The sequence below is a fragment of the Oncorhynchus mykiss genome, chromosome 12 (assembly GCF_013265735.2).
Source record: "Oncorhynchus mykiss isolate Arlee chromosome 12, USDA_OmykA_1.1, whole genome shotgun sequence".
NCBI classification, from domain to species: domain Eukaryota; kingdom Metazoa; phylum Chordata; class Actinopteri; order Salmoniformes; family Salmonidae; genus Oncorhynchus; species Oncorhynchus mykiss.
In genome coordinates, this window is record NC_048576.1 from 22,875,146 (window position 1) to 22,882,370 (window position 7,225).

A 7,225-nucleotide genomic window follows, 5' to 3' on the forward strand; every position below is an offset into this window, starting at 1 on the left:
TTTAAGCTGCTTACTGGACCCTATTCCAACTAAACTACTGAAAGAGCTGCTTCCTGTGCTTGGCCCTCCTGTGTTGAACATAATAAACGGCTCTCTATCCACCGGATGTGTACCAAACTCACTAAAAGTGGCAGTAATAAAGCCGCTCTTGAAAAAGCCAAACTTTGACCCAGAAAATGTTTAAATAACGATCAGACTATATCGAATCTCCCATTCCTCTTAAACATTTTTGAAAAAGCTGTTGCGCAACAACTCACTGCCTTCCTGAAGACAAATAATGTATACCAAATGCTTCAGTCTGGTTTTAGACCCCATCATAGCACTGAGACTGCACTTGTGAAGGTGGTAAATTACCTTTTAATAGCGTCAGACTGAGGCTCTGTATAAGGGATCTCGTCCTCCTCTTCTGAGGAGGAGTAGCGAGAAGGATTGGAGGACCAAAACGCAGCGTGGTAAGTGTCCATAATTTAATGAGGCAAAATGAACACTGAACAAACAACAAACGAACAGTCCCGTAAGTTGAATGACAAAACACTAAACAGGAAATAAACACCCACGAAACCCAGGTGGAAAAAGGCTACCTAAGTATGATTCTCAATCAGAGACAACTAACGACACCTGCCTCTGATTGAGAACCATACTAGGCCGAACACAAAAACCAACATAGAAAAACAAACAGACTGCCCACCCCAACTCACGCCCTGACCATACTAAAACAAAGACAAAACAAAGGAACTAAGGTCAGAACGTGACACTTATGCATCTGTCCTCGTGCTCCTAGACCTTAGCGGTGCTTTTGATACCATCAATCACCACATTCTTTTGGAGAGATTGGAAACCCAAATTGGTCTACACGGACAAGTTCTGGCCTCGTTTAGATCTTGTCTGTCGGAAAGATATCAGTTTGTCTCTGAATGGTTTGTCCTCTGACAAATCAACTGTAAATTTCGGTGTTCATCAGGGCTCTGTTTTATTTTACCTCTTGGTGATGTCATTCGGAAACATAATGTTAACTTTTACTGCTATGCAGATGACACCCAGCTGTACATTTTGATGAAATATGGTGAAGCCCCAAAATTGCCCTCCCTGGAAGCCTGTGTTTCCGACATAAGGAAGTGGATGGCGGCATATTTTCTACTTTTACACTCGGACAAAACAGAGATGCTTGTTTTAGGTCCCAAGAAACACAGAGATCTTCTGTTAAATCTGACCATTAATCTTGATGGTTTTACAGTCATCTCAATTAAAACTGTGAAGAACCTCCGCGTTACTCTGGACACTGAACTCTCTATTGACAAACATAAGTTTGAAGGTTTTATACAAAGCTCTTATACAGAGGACACCCCTCAACTTCCATCAAGGTTTCTTGGCGTTCTTGCTAAGCTTGTCACCAAGCTGTTGGATCAAGTCAGCTAGTTATTCTGTGGCCTGAGACTTCTCTTCCAGATGTCCTGGAGACATCAGGCTGGAGATGTCCTAATTAATCAAATTGACTGGTATGGAGGAAGTACCTGGTATCGAGTAGGATGTTTAATGGTGAAGTCATCCTGCCCTGGTGTCCTTGTTTGAGGTCTGTACTGATTGTTCTGAAACAGAACAGAAACCACACACCTATTAAAAAATCCATTAAAGACTGACAACATCTAACGAGGCAGATATCCAAACCGGCTACAGCCACTCCCTCAAAGCCGACTTCTGACCTTAAATCGCAAATTGATCATGGCCGTCTCCCGCTGGTTGTCTTGGAGACAGGCTGTGGCCTTGCAGCCTCACCAGACAAGCCCTTGTGCGCAGGACTAGGTAGTAGAAGGACTTGGGGCTGGGAACCAGGTTAAATGGTGGGGGAAGAGTATGCCCCTCGTCAAAGTAGGACAGCCAGAGTTTAGCACGGGCAAACTTCCACTCCACATCAACATCCTCCTATTGAGATTGAGACAGACCACCAGTGAGAGCATAATTGGAGAGTGATAGGAAAGAGGCAATGACTCATTTATTTTAAGTCATCTAGTATGGTCTGATAATTTTACCAAAATTGCTCGCAACATTACACTCATAAAATGGTACATGAATACAACATGAACATAACAGTATAATACTCACACATACTCTAAATGGACATTATTCCCCTTTGAACTCAAAACAGTGATTACTGACATTTGATTTCCTGTGAATTCCCTAGTGGTGTTTAGGCCTATTTCTTCCTAGTCTCACCTCAATCTCCTGATAGGAGTGATTGATCATTGCAATCAGCATGTTGAGCAGTACGATTACCATGGTTACATTGTAGACGCCAAAGAGAACATAACCAATGTTCTCTATGAACTTATGGTCATACTTCAAGACCACAGAGATAACTTCAGACAAGCCGAAGATGGACCAAAATAGAGTCTTAAAGCTCTCCTCCACTCTGTGAACACATACACATAAATAATCAAACAACGCACACAGACTCACGCACGCACACGAGCGGTATACGTGTGGACACAGACATTAACAAATAACACACAAATGAATAATAATAAGAAATGACTACATCTCTACTTAAAGCATTTCATTTACAAGAATAGGCAGGAGGGTACTTACGTGGTGAAGGCAGGGTTGTACTTGGCACCAAGGTAATAAGAATATAGATTGAAAATGCCAATCATGAAAGCCAGGAAGACCATTATGAAAATGACCATGAACTTGACGATGTCCTTGACCGTCCGACCGAGGGAGATTTGAAGTGGGCCGAAGCTCTCATTGGCCGGCAAGATGTAGGCAATGCGGGAGAAACTGAGCACCACTGCAATGGAGTACAAACCTTCGGAGATGAGCTGAGGGTCAGAGGGTAACCACCTGTTCCTTGCTGAGAGAGCGAGAGAGAAACGGTGGCAGCACTTGTTCGTTTTATGACACAAAGGTTACTGTAATGCTACATACACACCATGTTAGCCTGTAGACAGAGTTGGACCTATGCTATTATTATAATCATATTTTAATAATAACATATCACTTGCACTGACCATGAGTGTAATATGCTACATTTGGAGGCAGTGAGGCGTTGCTCAGGTCTATGTTGGGAACATACATGTCCACATATAACTGGGCCTCAGAGGCCCTCAGGAAGGCCATGAGCCGAGCCGTGAAGGATGCCACGAAGATGGACAGCATGCCAAAGTCTAGTACGTTCCACAGGTGCATGATGTACTCCCTTGGCACATCAGCCCAGATCTCCTTACACTCCGACCAGATCATCCCTAACAACGAGAAGAGTGCTTTTCAGTGCAAAAGCCATCTGTTTGGAGCATACGAGTGAAATTATTTCAGTACATTCAGATTTCATTCAGATTATACCGTGGTAAAGAGATATGAACAAGGAGATATGAATAGACTGGATAATAATGTCTCTCCCCCAAAAGGCAGCTGTTTGTAAATCTGAGTAATTTACCAATCACCCAATTCATGATGAGCATCTCAGTCCAGGAGAATTGACTGGTTTTGACCCTGAACACCTGAAGAGGGTGGTCTGTTATAGTCTCATTGGGACGGTTCTTTACTCCCTCGAAGCGGTCCGAGGCATTGATTACCAGCAGTCCAAAAAAGATGGTGAATGAAACAGCATGGGCCACAAACTTCATGAAGGGGCTACGGAGAATCTGACCGAACTGATACAGAGGAAAACAACCACATAAACAGCAACCATCAAACTCATGATATATACCAAAATCAAATTTTAATTGTCACATGCACCGAATACAAAAGCTGTAGACCTTACAGTGAAATGCTTAATTTACAAGCACCTAACCAACAATGCAGTTAAGAAAAATAAGTGTTAAGAAAAAAATAGAAAAATAGAAAAATTATATAATTAAAGAGCAGCAGTAAAATAACTGTAGCTAGTGGATATACAGGGGGTACGGGTACAGAGTCAATGTGCGGGGGCACAGGTTAGTCTAGGTAATTGAGGTAATATGTACATGTAGGTAGAGGTAAAACATATTTTGAATATTAGTATTTTTTGTTTTGTTTTTATTTAACCTTTATTTAACTAGGCAAGTCAGTTAAGAACAAATTCTTATTTTACAATGACGGACAAACCCGGACGACGCTGGGACAATTGTGTGTCGCCCTGTGGGACTCCCAATCACGGCTGGATGTGATGCAGCCTGGATCATGTGTTAATGAGTGAATCTGAGAAGACAATAGAAAGGGGATTGTGTATGTACCTTACTGCAGGGCACTATCCAGTATGCTATTGAGGAAAGGAAGGCCAATAGCCACTCCCAGGACTATCCAGCATTTCACCCTAGCAGTTAGGATGGGCCACAAACTAGAGACATAATGAAAAATAACTTTGACATACTACAACATTGATAACCAGAGGCAGAGGTTGTCTGTTTTGTCATACCTTGCATATTATTGCGTTGTAGAATTCCTACATTGATGGTTGTTAAACAGCTGTAAAACACCTATTTCATTTAGGCCCCATTTCAGTTTTTTTTTTATAATAAACCCTTTATAGGGGATGGGTAGAATGGGAAAATGTACTCAAAAGTGTGTTTCTCATTGTGCCCTTGAGATTGATTGCTTTTCAAATGAAGACTACTGAGTGTTGTTAAAGACAATTACAGACACGCACAAACACCAGAGAGAGATTAACATTTAAAATGGCCGTTTGAAAAAAATATGTTTGATTCAGCTTGAGTGAATCAGCTAACCTTCTTGACCTCGTACTTAATGGCCAGTTTGACCCGACTGAGGCAGGGTCGACTGTGATCACCGGGCAGAGTTTGGTCCACATCCCCATTCAAAATGGCCTCCACCTCCTCCGTGTCTCTGCATAAGTCAAGCACTCCCACCACAAATTCCTTACACTGCATGGATAGCTTCCTGTAGTCATTCTACACAGAGAGAAGAGAGAGAGAGAATTACTGTATGTAAGAATGATTGAAAATGATGCAAACTCCAGGGGTCACAACTTTTGATGGATTGCGATTATGTGTCAGTCTCTCACTTTTTGGTCTGCATGTAAAATATTCTAATAGATACCTGGAACACCACAGATCAACCATTTCTCCAGTACGAGTTTGCATGCCAATGTTTGTGTTTGTCACACATAGTGTTTCTTTATAATGAGCATGAACTGTGTGTGTGTGTCTGTGTGTGTTGGCGTGCGTCTACATGTTCGTGTTCTGTGTGGCTCAGTTGGTAGAGCATGGTGCATGCAACGCCAGGGTTGTGGGTTCAAATCCCACAGGGGACCAGTACAAAAATAACAAATGTATTCAAATGTATGCACTCACAGCTCTAAGTCACTCTGGATAAGAGTGTCTGATAAATTATTAAAATGTATGAGGAGATACTGTATTTGTGTGTGTCTATATTCATACCCATCCATTTTAAACCTCAAGACAATATTTGGAGAGGTCAGTAATCAGAATAAAATAGATTAGACAGACCTGTGGAGTATTTTTTATAAACAGCTCCAGCAATACCAGGAGTCAACAGACTGGATATGAAAATCCCTGATTAGACTTATTCTTGAAAAAGCTACATGAATACGTTGTATGTTGAGGGTGGGTAATATGTTGCAAAGCCTGACATACAGTACACTCAGATATTGCAATAATTTCTAAACATGTCACAAGGTCAATGACTCATTTGAGTGTGTTCCCAATCTTAATTTTCTCAAAGCGGTTCCAATAATATAAGTGTGTCATCACTCCAATAATATTTGAGTGTAGTGCACATACGTGTATTACCTGATTTGATATCTGCCCAATTAATCATGTCTATGTGATCAAAAGACTGAAATCAGGCTTTCAGAAATATCTGCACAAAGCTTTGAGCCCATATTGTTAAATTAGTGAGAGGGTGGAGAGCATATGAGAGAGGAAGCAAGCCAATACATTACACAGATGAAAATATTATTTAACTGTGAACCCGCTTCTTCTAATCCTCAAGCTTGGTCTTTGTGTTTCTCACCTTGAACTCAGTCTCGATGTTGGCGAGGAGAGCCAGCTCGTTGCTGAGCGCCAGAGCGGTGAATACAGGGTCCTCACTAGACAGGGACAGGTAGGCAGCGCTGGCTAGCCCTTTATAAGCATTCATCCTGGAGCGGGAGTGGCTGAACGAGTCACGGCACTGCTTGTCATGACACCCGCTACACTTACAGAAGTAGTCATGGGGCTTCTCGATACGGGCTCCCTTCATCAACAGAGTGTGCACTATCTCGTACTCCTGGCAGTGTGCAGCCAGGATGACCGGGGACACGTCATGGGAGAAACGTGTGCCGTCTTCGTCGTAGGCATAAAAGTCATCATCTTGTAGCTCCTGCTCCAGGGGGCTTAAAGTGAGGCGAAGCCCACCTCCGAATGCAGGGTGGGCCAAGATATCCTCTACGATACGCACATAGCCCTCCCTTACTGATGGCCAAGAGGAGGCCATCGCCCACACGAGCCAGACCCTCCTTCTTCAGCAGTAGTTCTGTCACTTCCAAGTGCTCATTACCCACGGCCAACTGCAGTGCATTCTGGCCCATGTAGTCCACACAGTTGACGTTGAGAGTCTTGGACTCTTCCAATATCTTACGCACCACTGGGACGTTCCCATACTCAGCAGAGTCTAGGAAGCGCCCTGCCTCTGAAGTGAGGCTGGTGCCCCGCTGACTGAACATGAAGGCTGGTCCACGGATAGCCTGCCGACGACCCTTCTCTCGCACAGTAGTTTTTCTATGGTGCATGGTCTCAAATCTGAATGGAGAAAGACGGTGACAAAAAAACTATTCAGACCAGAAGGAAGATCACAGGAATTGAAGAGAAAAGTGAGTAGAAAAAAAAAAAAAACATTCAGAGCAGATGTTTACACTTTTCAAAATGATAGTCAAGGAGTGCTTGGATCATTTTTGTTTTCTACAATGGCATGATTATGGAATTTCAGCATGTATAATTAAGCAATGAGACTCGAGGAGTTGTGGTATATGGCCAATAAACCCCGGCTAAGAGCTGTTCTTATGCACTACACAACATGCCTGGACACACCACCATCCCTGAGGTGCCTTATTACTATTATACACCGGTTACCAACGTAATTAGTAGTATAAATAAATGTTTTGTCGTACCTGAGGTATACGGTCTGATATACCACGGCTGTCAGCCAATCAGCATTCAGTGCTCGAACCACTCAGTTTATAATACACAACATCCTTGGTCTGCTGAGTTTTTTTATTGAGCAACTGGATGAC

The 7,225-nt window shown here is 42.7% G+C and overlaps 1 pseudogene; it reads right to left on the reverse strand.

Moving 5' to 3' along the window:
• Positions 1–4,039: 4,039 nt before the first annotated feature.
• On the reverse strand, positions 4,040–6,779 carry LOC110537227 (annotated as a pseudogene).
• Positions 6,780–7,225: the final 446 nt, after the last annotated feature.